The following is a 14,545-nucleotide window of genomic DNA, read 5'->3' as shown; positions in this document are numbered from 1 at the left end:
AATTACATAAGTGAACTACAGAAGGCTCTTGATTATAAACAACTTCAGTCGATTCTGCCTAACTTAAGCAGTAAATTAATATATAAGATTTGAACCAGGTAATGCACAGAATCACTAGGAAAGATAAAGAATCTGAGTTGTGCAGAAACCAAGGGAAACAACATATGATCAATATTCTACCTTAGTCGTGATCCATTTTAGCCTTCCAGCACAGATTCTGTCTCACTAAACTTTACTTGAGGAATAAGTCACTTTGCTGCTAGATTCCATAAGCAGTCACCTCAAAGTCACTGGATTCTCAACTCTACAGTAATCTCCAAGAAAAAAACCTTAAACTTACAATTTACTTTTGTAACATTTCCTCAAATCCAAAATCCTAGTTGGGAGCATCAGAGTATTCAGAGGCTGAAAGCAAAATGAAAAGAAACACTATAAGAGGTAAAATTATCTATCGCATTTCTCTTTAAAATGGCAGACTTTAAAAATTATAGTTGATATACACTTATAGTTGTCAACTTATAATTGACTACAGTTATCTTGGTGAGCATTGAGTAGTATACAGAATTGTCAAATCAATATGTTGTACACTTGAGACAAATATAACATTCTATGTTAATGATACTTCAAAAAAATTATGGTTGATATTTTCTATACATCAACTATAACATGATCTTATCTATCTGTATATACTGTCCATTGCATTTGTTTCAAAATTATACATTCAAATTCTTTGCCCATTTTCCTCTATAATATTCAGAATTTTTTTAACACTTCTTTGTGTGTCAAATGCAGCAATTTTTATTTCTCAAAAAGTAGTACACTCCATCAAAATTTCCAAGTTCATTAGCAAAGAATAAATTCTGCTGTAATTTTTAAAGCAAATGTAGTTCAATGTACCCCATGTGCTCATGATTCAGCTTTAACAATTATCAACATTTTGCCAAGTTAAGTTTCACTTCACTTTCTTTCCAGAATATTTCACGGCAAATCTCAGATATTATTTCATCTATAAATACATGCTTATCTTTTTTTTCTACCTTCTCATTTGCCATTATCACACCAATACAATGAACAATAGTTTAAAAATATCATCTCTTATCCGGCATATATCCAAACTCTCCCCATTGTCTTTTTACAGTTTATTTATTTGAATCAGAATCTAGTTAAAGTTCATTAACTTGTGATTTGTTGTTATATCTTCATTATTATTTCTATGTCTCCCTGATATTTGAGTTTAACTCCCTTTATTATTCCTGGGTTTAGATTTGTGTTTTTTCCCTTTTTAAATTAGACTTTAGAGTCTTGTCTGTTTTATGAGTTTATTGTCAAGGATGCAGCTCTTGAAGATAAAAACTATTTTAAAACAATAAAATCATTGAATATATTTTCTTGCTCCTGTTTTATTGATGTTTATGTTGTTTTTGTGAGTTCTTCATTAGACTTCAGGCATATTCCAGTGATAATTGTGGATTTGGTTCCAGACCAGTGCAGTAAAGCAAGTCAAATGAATTTTTTGGTTTCTTAGTACATATAAAAGTTATGTTTACATTATACTGTGGTCTAAGTGTGCAATAGCATTATGTCTAAAAAAAAAAAAACAATGTGCATAACTTAATCAAAAATGCTTTTTGATGTGGTGCCTGGGTGGCTCAGTTGGTTAAGCCTCCGACTTCAGTTCAGGTCATGATCTCTCGGTTTGAGAGTTTGAACCCCACATCAGACTCTGCTGACCGCACAGAGCTTGGAGCCTGTTTAGGATTCTGTGTCTCCCTCTCTCTCTTTTTTTAAATAATAAAAAAATACTTTCTGCTAAAAATTACTAATCATCATTGGAGCTTCCAGTGAGTTGTAATCACTGATCCCAGATCACATAACAAATATAATGATTAGGGAAAAGTTTGAAATATTGCAAAAATTACCCAAATATGACTCAGAGACAGGAACTCAGCAGGTGTTGTTGAAAAAATGACACAGACTTGCTCAATGCAGGGTTGCCACAAACCTACAATTTGTAAAGTTTCCAATATTTACGAAACACAGTAAAGTGGAGCACAATAAAACAAAGTATGCCTGTACTTACTTTAATTAATTCTAATTTTAGAATGAAAGCATGGGGGCGCCTGGGTGGCTCAGTCGGTTGAGCGTCCGACTTCGGCTCAGGTCACGATCTCGCGGTCCGTTCGAGCCCCGCCTCGGGCTCTGGGCTGATGGCTCGGAGCCTGGAGCCTGTTTCTGATTCTGTGTCTCCCTCTCTCTCTGCCCCTCCCCCGTTCATGCTCTGTCTCTCTGTCTCAAAAATAAATAAACGTTAAAAAAAAATTAAAAAAAAAAAAGAATGAAAGCATGTAGCAGTAAACCTTTTTTTTCCTCCAGATGAAGTTTTGTCCACATCAAATAACTTTTCCAAATTATTTGCAAATCACTGTAAGTCATATTTTTAATTTCTCTGTTGTTATGAAAGCGTATGGAGATATTTGATAAGATCTCAGTGGCTGGGTAGTGTGGAAACCTTTCCGTACCCTTGTGATCCCATATTCCAGATGCACTTATAATTTTTATTAACATCAACTGTATGATTGCCAAGGCCTTGAAGTGAGGCTGGTGACTTCAGCAGTTTTGTAACTGAGAGAAAAATAAACAATATCTATCTATCTATCATCTATCTATCTATATATCTATCTAATGAAACATTTTGCCAGTTACTCATATTATGCAATTGGGGAATAACTCCATTTACAGGACACTTACAACACCGTTGTAAATGCTACAATATCTTAAAGCCTCATGCACGCTTTCTGAATAGAGTTCGTCCTCTCGGCGCTATTGCTGATTGCATATTCAAAATCGTTTTATGTTAGATATTGTGAGCTCCTACAATAACATATTAACTTAGTTCTAATTCAATTCAGATAGCTATGGCCTCTCAATATGGGATTTTCTCTTGCTTATAAGCTACCTTCTTTCTCTTGAAAGTTGACTTTTGTGTCCCACCTGCACCGTGAGCAACACTGGGTTTCCCAGTGTTATTGAGCAGATTTGCTGAAGCATACTTTCATTTACTGACCGTCAAAATGGGTTCTTTTAAATTTGATTTCTTAAGAAGTGCCTCAGTAAGGTTTCATTAACAATTTCTCATATGGGTGAAAGACATGTGTGTAATACAAATATTGATGATCTTGAACCGAAGGATATAAAAAGAGGCAACTTTCAACTTCCTCTATGGACAAATACCCAAAACAGGATTGATGAAGTACAGTCAGGAATTTAACAGCAAGACCACCAATGCCCTTCCAATCAATATGTACAAACATAGTGAGTACCCTGTTGCTATGCCGTTTACCCATGACCACTGTAGAGCTAATGTGTCTTTGTTCCCTACCAAGTTGTGAGCCCTGTAACTTGTCCATTGATGTTTACTAGTGCCTATGGGACACTCAAACTTTCAAAGTTGAGATCAGTGACATAGCTCTGTAACATAAGCAGAAAACTCCCATTTTACAAACTGACCAAGAGTCTTCGACTTTGGGATAAGGGTGGAGAGAAGTCTCCCATGGCACAGGTTGACAAGAATATGCTGTGCTGTCATTCAGAGCTTTTGTGGTTTTTTTTTTTTTTGCTTCAAGACAGAGTTAAAATTAAAATATTAGTATAAAAATTTCTTAAAGCAATGTGATCAACATCCAACGCCCAGACTTGCCCTGATAAGCAGAGTCTTTTTAGGCCCATGTTAGAAATTATACTTATTTTTCTTAATAAGCAATCATGAGATTGGAGTTATACTTCCAGCTGTAACATTTCTTTTAACTGACAAGAAAGAGCAGACCTCCTGAAAATTGAATAATAAATCACATATTTGAGATTAAAAGAAATTCTAGGAAAGAGACAGCAGCCAAATGAAGTATGCTCATAAAGTCTGTGATGGGGGCTAGGATCTTGCATTTGTAACATGCAATTCCTGTAGCCAAAAAATTTGGCGGGGGGGCGGGGGGATGACATCGTAAAACTAGCAACATATAACTGTTATTTATTTACTATTTCACTCAACACACTTACTGATTCACTTGTTTGTTAGTTCATTTATTCATTCACACCTTTTGAACATTTACCATGTTGCAGGTGTATCACTAGGCACTAGTAAACACCAATGGACGAGTCACGGAGCTCACAACTTGGCAGGGAACAAAGACATTACATCTACGGTGGTCACGGGTAAATGGCATAGAATCATAGAAATAGGGTGCTCGCTATGTTTGTTCATATTGATTGTAAATGCATTGGTGGTCTTGCTGTTAAATTCCTGATTGTACTTCATCAATCCTGTTTTGGATATTTGTCCAGAGAGGAGATTGAAATTTGCCTCTTTATAAACTTTGGATCAAAATAATCATTTTTATTGCACATATGTCTTTCAGTTTCCAAGTCAAGGTAGCAAAGCTCTCACCTAGACAGATGTTTTCTGTCTATATCTTCAACTGAAACCTACTACTAATCTTCCCCCCAAAAAAAGTTAGTTTCTGAATAAACACTCAGCTTCTTTTAAGAGGGAAAAACATGCCATGACCTCTAAGCCAGATTCTAAGCTTTATTTTGATATTTCTTGCTTATAAAAATTTCTGTCACTTCATCAATTTTAGATTATAATATTTCAAGTGAAATGACTCAAGAAACATTTCCCTTATTAAGAATTGAAAGAGGGGCGCCTGGGTGGCGCAGTCGGTTAAGCGTCCGACTTCAGCCAGGTCACGATCTTGCGGTCCGTGAGTTCGAGCCCCGCGTCAGGCTCTGGGCTGATGGTTCAGAGCCTGGAGCCTGTTTCCAATTCTGTGTCTCCCTCTCTCTCTGCCCCTCCCCCGTTCATGCTCTGTCTCTCTCTGTCCCAAAAAAAAAAAAAAAAAAAAAAAAGAATTGAAAGAAAAATTTAGAAGGAATGTTTCAGAGAAATTATTTTTAGGAGTGTAATATACCTGATAGAAGATATTGACGGCAAACTCACAGCCTGGGGAAATAAGCAGTTTTAAAAATGCAGACTCTGAGGCACCTGGGTGGCTTAGTCAATAGAGCATGCAACTATTGATCTCAGGGTTATAAGTTCGAGCCATACGTTGGATGTAGAGACTACTTAAAAATAAAAAATCTTTAAAAAAATGCAGATTCTTCCAAACCCTTTTGCCAAAATCATGTCACTTTATTTCCCCCCAAATTTAGTAGGGTGAAATTCTGCAAGGCCTAATTTTATTTGCCCAGGGATGTCTGTCATGCTGCTGAGCTTTCTGCTTGTATTTAAGCAGCCTTTGTTGTCAGTCTATTTGTTGTTCGCCAGTTACCACAAAAAGTGGGGACTTCAGATGGATTCTCTTGTGAATAGGATGTTTTATGAGTTGGAAATCATTAAAGCTGAAAACATCAAAGGTAAACAGGATTAGATGCTAATATTTCAGAGCAAAAGAGCAGGACAACAGAGATGAGTCAAGAACCTCAGGATGACTTTTGAAAATTCAAAGCCCCTTACTAGTTTTGAGACAGATCTATAGAGAAATGTGCCGTTTGGCTTACATAACCACCCAGAGGTGATCCTAACTTTGGAATTTATTTCATTTTTTTCTATTTATTTTATGTAAGCTATCAGTGTCTTAATAGAATGATAATATTTAATAGGGTTCCATTGTCCTGGGACCAGACCTGACCAGGAGCTTGGTACAGGTCGAATAATTTGAACCAGTGGAAATACCATGTTCTGATGCCGTCCTCTGCTTTTATCTGTTCGGCTTTCTGCATTGTGTGTGGGTAATACAGACAGCGATGCCACCATGTGCTAGGCGGGGCCAACAATAAACTGCAAAGGTTTGATGTTTACTTTTGATCCTGGGAAGAAAAAAACTTTTGAAGCCGTGAGTGATAATTAAACAAGGTTATAAGAAGAGTCATTCTTGAAAGTGGGCATCCGATAAAGGCAAAAAAAAAAAAAAGGATATCACTTTTATTTCAGCAACACTCATTAGCTACAGTGATTTCTCTAGGCTGCGGAAATTTTTTAAAAATTATAATTCATTAAAAAAAACTTACAACTTCATAGAAATGCATAATTATTAGAAAATAACAAGAAAGTAGTATTTAAGTTTATAATATGGCCTGTGCACCTCTATATTAAGGGGATGTGTGCAAAGTGCAATCAAAGAGGATGGTGTTAAGAGGAACAGGTTTATGAGGGAGGTGAAGTTTGAAGCTTTGAACTCTGCCTTGAAGTAAAAGATCCGGATTTCTTAAAATCAAGAGGAAAACATCTATGACTTACGTGATTGTCTTTTCAGGTTTCGGCTATTTTCCTTTAATAAATTAGATATGCCTGCATAAAATTATACATTTCTAGAAGATAAGAGTACTATCCTTACAACCTACTACATGTAGTGCCTAGAACAATGTCACACCAGGATAGAACATACATGTTTTACAGCTGATAAGAATCAGCAAGGTGTCAGATGTGCACGAGGCTAGATAACCCTACTCGCTCAGGACTGACGCAGCTGATCGGAAATACTAACATTTCCCCAAACGTTAATCATCCGACCCAAATCTTTGTGATTTTTGCCATATCCCATACCATCTATTGGAGTCCTTCTTTAATATTTTTTTAATCAGTTCAACTGTGTTCCTGAAATGCCTTAAAAATAGTATTACCCGTCACGTGCCATGAATCAAAGTAACCATGAAAACAAACACAATGCAAAACAATATGATTAACTTCAAAATTAAAACATAAAATGAAGTTAATAACAAATGTAATCAGATACTTCTCACCTAAAGGTAAGTGTGTCATTAAAAATAATGAAGTTATCGATTGGATAATGGTATAAAGTGTTACTTGGCTAGATGATATTTAGTAGAAGAAAACAAAATGGGTTCCATATAGGTAAGATGATTGCATTTTTTTGTTTGTGGTGAGGCTAAACAAGAATGAAAATTTCCTCTCACACATGTTATCTACTGAGGAAGAGCAAGATATTTCATCCACCTCCTTTGATAGATTTTGATACTGAGAACTAACTACTAACCATATCGATATGTAATTCTTTTTCAATACAATCGTATTTCTTTTTTTTATTTTTAATTTTTTTTCAACGTTTATTTATTTTTGGGACAGAGAGAGACAGAGCATGAACGGGGGAGGGGCAGAGAGAGAGGGAGACACAGAATCGGAAACAGGCTCCAGGCTCTGAACCATCAGCCCAGAGCCTGACGCGGGGCTCGAACTCACGGACCGCGAGATCGTGACCTGGCTGAAGTCGGATGCTTAACCGACTGTGCCACCCAGGCGCCCCAATACAATCGTATTTCAAGAAACCATACGAAGCAGTCTCCCAAACCGATTCCTTTTGAATCTGTCCTATTCATAGTCTGGTGCAAGCAAGCATTTCTTATCCACCACTCTTACCATCTGGTTGGAGAGAAACACGCACAAACATCTTTTGTCATTTATTTTAAATATATCTTAATAATAGCTACCATAACTCCAGCCTTGGACTTAATGCTTGTCTCTCTCTCCGTTTCACTTTCTCTCTTTCTCTCTCACTCCCCCCTGTCCCGTGCCACACACCCAAATCAGTCAGAAATTTGTATGAATCTATATGCAGAATCCAGCCATGTGTCATCAGATCTATCACTACCATCTTTTCTAAGCCACCATCATATCCCTTATGGACTATTTCACAACCTCCTCACTGGTCCCCTGACTTGCAGTCTTGCCTTCAGACCCCAGCTACTTGTCCATACAGCAGTCAGCATCATTCTTTCACTATATAAGATCATATCACTGCTTTGCCAAAAACCCTAGTCCACTTACAGTAGAAGCCAAAGTCTTTAGAGGGCCTACAAAACCCTAGAATCTTATTCATTTATTCCTCTACTCCTCTCCTTTTATTCTCACTCCAGGGATTTTTTTGTGTTCACTGCCCTATCTCCTAAGACGAAAACTGTTTTGATACCCACACTGTAGATATATATTGAATGTATAAGTGCACTTTCAGGGAGGTCTATGATTTCTTAACCAGATCTTAGGGTTGAGAGAATTCAGTACTTTATAGCTTCAGTATTGGCTTCATTGCATCCAAGTAATTCATGTGATGCTTTAAGAGAATACTGATGTAAGAAACATGCATTGTAAGAATAAGTTTTTATTGCTCATATATACACACTCATGTGCAGGATATATTCATATGTCAGTTCTAAGAAGGTGTATGATTTTTCATATTAGACATTTTATTTAGAAAGCCTCGAATTTCTTTTCATACTACGTATAGTCAACTGACTACATGTAGTATAGTATGAGGTATGAGTTGAAAGAATGCAGGAATAAACATAGAAATTCAAGATACTAGCAGTTGGAATCATCTACATGATCAGTATTGCTGAACAGATGATAATGGAAAGTTTGTGGTATTGGTAATTCCTGGCTCTATGTAAACAGGATTGTTATGATGCTACCTACTTTCTTTATCTTTATCCCAAAGCAATACCATATAAAGCTATGGCTTAATAGTTATCTTTTTCTAATACATTAAAATATACACATAACAAAGTAAAATAAATATTTTACTCAACTAAAATAATCTATATAGGTCTATTTTAAGTTCACTTATTTATTTATTTATTTATTTATTTATTTAGAGAACATGAGCTGGGAGCAGAGAGGGACAGAGACACAGAGAGGGAGAGAGAGAGAATCCCAAGCAGGCTTGGGGCTGTCAGCACAAAGCCCAATGCAGGGCTTGATCTCACAAACCATGAGATCATGACCTGAGCCAAAATCAGAAGCCAGATGCTTAACTGACCGAGCCACTCAGGTGTCCCTCAACTAAAATAATCTAGATTTCTACCATTCCATTCCAATTGCCACATCCTGGGAAACACTGTTGAGGGCAGCACTATCCAACAGAACTATATTACAAGCCACAAATGTGAGCCACATATTTAATTTTAAATTGTTAACAGCCACATTCAGAAAAGTGAAAACAAATAGGCAAAATTAATGTTGATAGTATATTTTATGTAATCCAACATATCATCATTTAAATGTATAATCAATATAAAAATTAAAATGAAGTATTTTATCATTTTAACACTAAATCTTTGAAATCCAGGGTGTATTTTATGCTTATGGCACATCTCTACTTCTTATCACCGAATAACACATCCCTGAAATTTCTCCATTAAATTTAACTCTAGTGTCCCCAGGTTTAATCAGACTATGGTTACAAATGAGGACAACGGACCTTCATATCTTTATTTTGTTGTCTTACATGCTATGCCCTGGAACCCAGTCTCCCAAGCTGTTATGGGAATATCTAGAGTGTGCACCACATGTGTCTGTAGACAAATCTCCTCATATTCTTCCCCTCTGGCTTCCACAGGTTTCAAATCTGTTGAAAGGGCAGTCGCCTTGAAATCGCATCACTGCTCTCCTGGGATTCATGGTCTCCTTCATAACACAAATAAGCTGGGTCATTCTTGGAATGCCAACACATGTAGCCATGGCCAGAGATGAGAGTAGGTGAGGCAGAATGGGCCTCTCCCTTACCCTAGGCCCAAAGCTCACAGGGTGTTCCAAGAGCCTCACCAAGTCTGTCAAGAAAACAGCTCCACTCTTTTGAGGCCACTCCTATCTTCAGGGAGACTCTGTCAACCTCTGCCTCCAGGTGGAATGGTTGCAGCTTGTCCCCATCTTCCATCACAATTGAACCACTTCCATCTTTTTTCAATCAAAAGACAAACTCCTGCCCCTGGGTTCTGCAGAGAAGTGGCAATGAGGAACTAGACTACCTCTGAGCCTCACTTCTGCCCGGGATTAACTGGCGTCTCCTAGTTCAGAACTCTCTCTCACTTACCTGCCATCTTTTTCTTTCCCTAACCCAGCCGCTAATCATCTCATGTTGAGCTGATTGCAAGTAACATCCTAGCTGGTCTCTGGACTACTAGAGTATTTAGTATAACTTTACATATAAAATCTAATGTCTCTTGATAACATGGACATCAAAGGACATGTTTATAGAGAGGTGAATTGATAAGAAAAAAATTCACAGTGCTTTGGTCTAGACACAGAGACTTTGCTTCTGATCAGTTAAAAAAATCTTAAAATAATGCTCTGCACTGTTACTATTCTCCCCTTACCTGAAATGATGTTTGACTGTTCTATATTCCAGTCTGCATAAAGTGCACTATTATGTTGTGTACTATCATGTACTATTATGTGTACTATTATGGACAATTAAACATTGTGAATATGATGTCAGCCAGCACTGAATTTGAGATCTGTTGTGCATTGGGACCAGTAGAAGTAGGCTTTCTTAGAGAAAATCCAGAGCATAAAAAGTAATAAGTAATTAGTAATACATAAGGTTGAGAATATAAATGCATTCTCTTCCTCATGTTGATATCATTTTAATAATCACTTGAATGGACATTATAAAACGGCATACTTTTGTTATTGTTTAAATATCCACTAATTAGAGAACGTTTGTGTTATGTGAGTCAATATTGTGCGACAATTAAATTCATCTCTCAAGGAGTTTGTAGCCAAAAGTGTGATAACTTTAATGGATCTTGCTGCCTTAGGTACTCCCTGACTGTGAGTTCATTCTAAGACAAAGCACCTCTTTCTGGATTCAAAACGTTGAGCATAGACTCTGGAGCCAAACTGGCTGAGTTTAAATCTAACTGCATGATCTTGGACTGTTTCCACATCTATAAAATGGGGATAATAATAGTACTTCGAAGGAGGGCTATAAAAAAATAAATATATTATAAATTGATATCATTATCATGGAAAATAGGAAATCTTACTACCTTAAACGCTGAGAAGTTTAAATTAAAACACATATTTGGGTAAGGTAGAAAAGCAGTGTGAAGAGGAGCCACTTAAAACGAGTATCTGGAGAATGTGTGGGTGATTAACATCTTGGTTGTCTACAAAGTCACTGAAAATTTTGGTATGCTATTGGGATCTGATATATTTGTTTTCTAATATCTTACAGGCAGAATGCCTAAGAAGGCATTTTAAACAATTTCTGGTTCATAATTTTTAGGAAAAAAAGATCGATATTTATAAGAACTTCCTGTCGAGAAGAAAGAGAAAGATCGCTCACTAACCAGAGGCTAAAGACATTCACAGGTCAGTTCTTTAATGTACTAAACGCAAGCCTTCTGTTACACCTAAGTACCATTAAAACATCCAAGAATTGCCTTGTGGTCAACGGCTAGTGTAATAAGCTCATTATTCCTAGGAAAAAAGAGAAGACCCATAACATCCTGGTAAAAAGATGAGCTCTCATGACCTTCAGTAGGGGAGAGAAAGGTGGACCTCTTTGAAGTTTATTAATTTAATATTTAATTCAGTTATTAATTTAACTATAGTTGAACGAGGCAGAATGATTTGTTCCTAAACATTAGGATCCCAATGGGAGTTACGGTATTTGCACAGGGGAATAAAACTTTGAAGAACTCTAAAACTCTAGATCGTGGTCACTATTTTGGTCCAGGGGAAGAAAATATTAAGAATCTCTTTAGTAGTTGAATTTTAACTTTTTGATAAGTGACATGAATTTCTACGGATTATGGAAGCTGTGTTATTCTAAACCATACACTCAGTGATGTGCCAATGGAGCAAAATCTTTAGTTGCTCACATATCATTTTAATGAAGATGTCCAGTACGAAGCTGGTCATACTCTAAGGACTCCTTATAATTCCAGCCTACTTGTAATTTCTTAAAAGTAAATTTACTCGGGTAGTGACATCAAAAATACAACTCTATCAATGTCACCTTTATGTCAGCAAACGGATTAAATGCTTCTAATATCAAGCATAATGACATTCTGTATGGTCTAGATCACATTTGTGATAGTATATTTGCTACAGTTGTAAACCCTGGAAGAAACCGCCTGCCTAAGAGAATAGCTTTTTTTCTAGTCTTAAACACATTACAGTTGCCAGTGTAAATCACTTGTCAGTCTATGGCAAATGTAACAGTGTTTTAATCTGAAAAAGGGGAGAAATAAAGTACAGATAATCTTTTTGGCCATTTTCTTGGCACCATCATACATTGAAGACTGACAGGTCCTTCACTTGAGTGACAGGTGTCCTTTGAAATGCCTGTGAATCGGTATCTGTACAGACTGTTGAAATGCATATTTCCATCCTTATCGTAAAGGAATGGATGGGCAAGATAGGTGCTGTTAACATTGCAAATAGCTCCAGAATTATTCATTGTCAGCTCCAGGCAAAGAATAGGAGGAAAGTTTTATTATTCACCATGCACAATAGCAGGATGCTTAATGATTCTCAGTTACCTTGGCAGAATTGTCTGTTGACTTCAGGCACTAGCAGTGGGTGACACAGGTCTGGCCAAGTGTTAGAGCAAGATCATACATTCTGGTCCCATTTTAATTTCTAATACATTAATCTTTCCCTCCCAGATGCACAATGAATATTCCATAGACTCTTGTTTGTCAGAAGCTGTCTGGCTTTCATCTATTCAGGTGGTTTCATTGACTGTGAAAGCGTGCTTCAAAGGCCTGATCAGTCAATGACAACTGTCTCACAATAGCATTGAGTAATGCTTCCCTTTTTTCTTTTCAGGCATCTGATAGACAACTTTGACACCTGATCCCTGGGGACCTTATGGAGTCGCTCAGAGTTCTTAAGAGACTTCCCTTACTTTATCATTCCAGAAAGAATTGTCACAGGTGAATGTATCGCACTTTCTCAGGAGCTGAACCTGACCCTTGAATCCATCTCATTTGCACTGCAGGTTTCACAATGAATTAAAATGGATTAAGTTGGCTTAATGCTGTTTTACAAGGAAGCGAAAGCACTGCACTATTCATTTTTAATTTTAATCCTTTGTCTTAGCCTGCTAATTACTATTGTTTTAAGTTCATTATCCTGGCGCGCACATTGTTACTACTTGGATGCTAATGCTTGTAAGCAGTGTCCTTACTTTTGCAGGTACTGACCCTTCAATTGTCGAATTAGTCTATGTCATTGCTGAACAGCGGACTCTGTAATCTACGATTCTCTCTTTAAAATTTTATTCTTCTCTTGTCTCTAATTAATTAAGCAATAACCCCATTGAAGCATCTTATGCCCAGACTCAAGTTCAAAAGCACTGAAAGGAGAAGAAACTGGAAATTGGGTAGGTGATTCCTCTAGGTTTTCTGACAATCCTAGGTCAGAGGAATTCTATCATGCTGCATGTTTTGTTTGTGAAGCTCGTAAAATGTGACCGTAAAAGGCAATCTGAACTATATTTCCTATCTCACCTCAACCGTTTGCAGAGTCTCCATTAAGAACTCTTGAGATGCCGTGATGCTATAGTTGAGAACCAAATGTGAGGAAGAAAAGACATTGCTGAGAAACGATTTGAGAAGATGAACCAGTCATACAATTGGTGGAACTCACTTCTGGTACAAATTCAAACTAACGTCAATTTTCCTTTCAGTGCAAGTGATATCTCCACAAGGTCCTCAAGGAGTTCAGCTAGCTCTCTGAACATGTCCTATAAAGGAAACTTTGCAACTTGACAATTGCAAAAGTCTGGTTATTACAAGGTTTATTCTCATTATGAATTGAAATTTGCCTCCCTATAACTTCCATCCACTGGTCAGAGCTCTGTGTCTGGAGCTACACACACAAAAGACCTCTGCCTTTGCTTCATGGTTGCATTTCAGTTGTTTGAAGCATGAGTTCCCAAGGCCTATTTAAGAGACTAAATGTGCCTGTATTCATTCCTTAAGTAGTAAAATTTTGAGACCCTCTTATAATGCTAGTCACTCTCTCCTAGGTATGTTTCTCTTTGTTCTTCTCCAACATGCAACTTCTTGTCAGAGATCAAAAATATTTGGGAAATATGTCTAGACTCCATGAAAACCAATAAAAACATAAATGCCCACCACCAACTGTATCAACCTACATAGATATCAACCTACTTTCTCTGTTTTCTCGATCACAATAAAAGAAATGTTCCTAATCCCATACTGTCTTGATTCTCTCCCCTCCTGCCCATTCACTCTATACTTGAATGTATTCCTACTCTCTTCTGCATCAGCAATTCCTCCCTCTATACAAGATCAGTTCAGTAAGAAAGAATTCATGTCATTTTCTATTTAAAAGTATCCCCACTTTGATCATAAATTCTCTTCCATCAACTGCCCCATTGTCCCTCCCCCCCCCCCCCACTTTCATAGAAAATGAGTACAGTTGACTCTTGAACAAGGCACGGGGATTAGGGGCATCAACCTCCCCATGCAGTTGAAAATCCACATATAACTTTCAACTCCCCCAGAACTTAATTCCTCATAGCCTACTGTTGACCAGAAGCTTTCCCAATCACGTAGTTAACATACATTTTGTATACGTATTATATACTGTATTCTTAAATAAAGTAAGCTAGAGAAAAGAAAATGTTACTAAGAATATAAGGAGGAGAAAATGCATTTATAGTACTGTACTTATAGTACTGTATTTATATATAAAAACAAGCCCCAGTCCTGTATAAAT

General features: G+C 37.0%; 1 long non-coding RNA gene across 1 annotated transcript in view; it reads left to right on the top strand.

Annotated features, from left to right (window-relative positions):
- LOC111561973 overlaps positions 1-13,569 on the top strand; it is a 32,660-nt gene extending 19,091 nt beyond the window's left edge. Inside the window, exons 2-5 of the long non-coding RNA XR_002745047.2 lie at positions 11,076-11,161; positions 12,626-12,732; positions 13,107-13,181; positions 13,324-13,569. This is a non-coding gene — a long non-coding RNA (uncharacterized LOC111561973). The remainder of the gene's footprint in view (positions 1-11,075; positions 11,162-12,625; positions 12,733-13,106; positions 13,182-13,323) is intronic.
- Positions 13,570-14,545: the final 976 nt, after the last annotated feature.

Source organism: Felis catus, chromosome C1 (genome assembly GCF_018350175.1).
Source record: "Felis catus isolate Fca126 chromosome C1, F.catus_Fca126_mat1.0, whole genome shotgun sequence".
In the NCBI taxonomy this organism is placed as follows: Eukaryota; Metazoa; Chordata; class Mammalia; order Carnivora; family Felidae; genus Felis; species Felis catus.
Note: the sequence above shows the minus strand (reverse complement) of the source record. Positions and strands in the feature narration are given on the sequence as shown.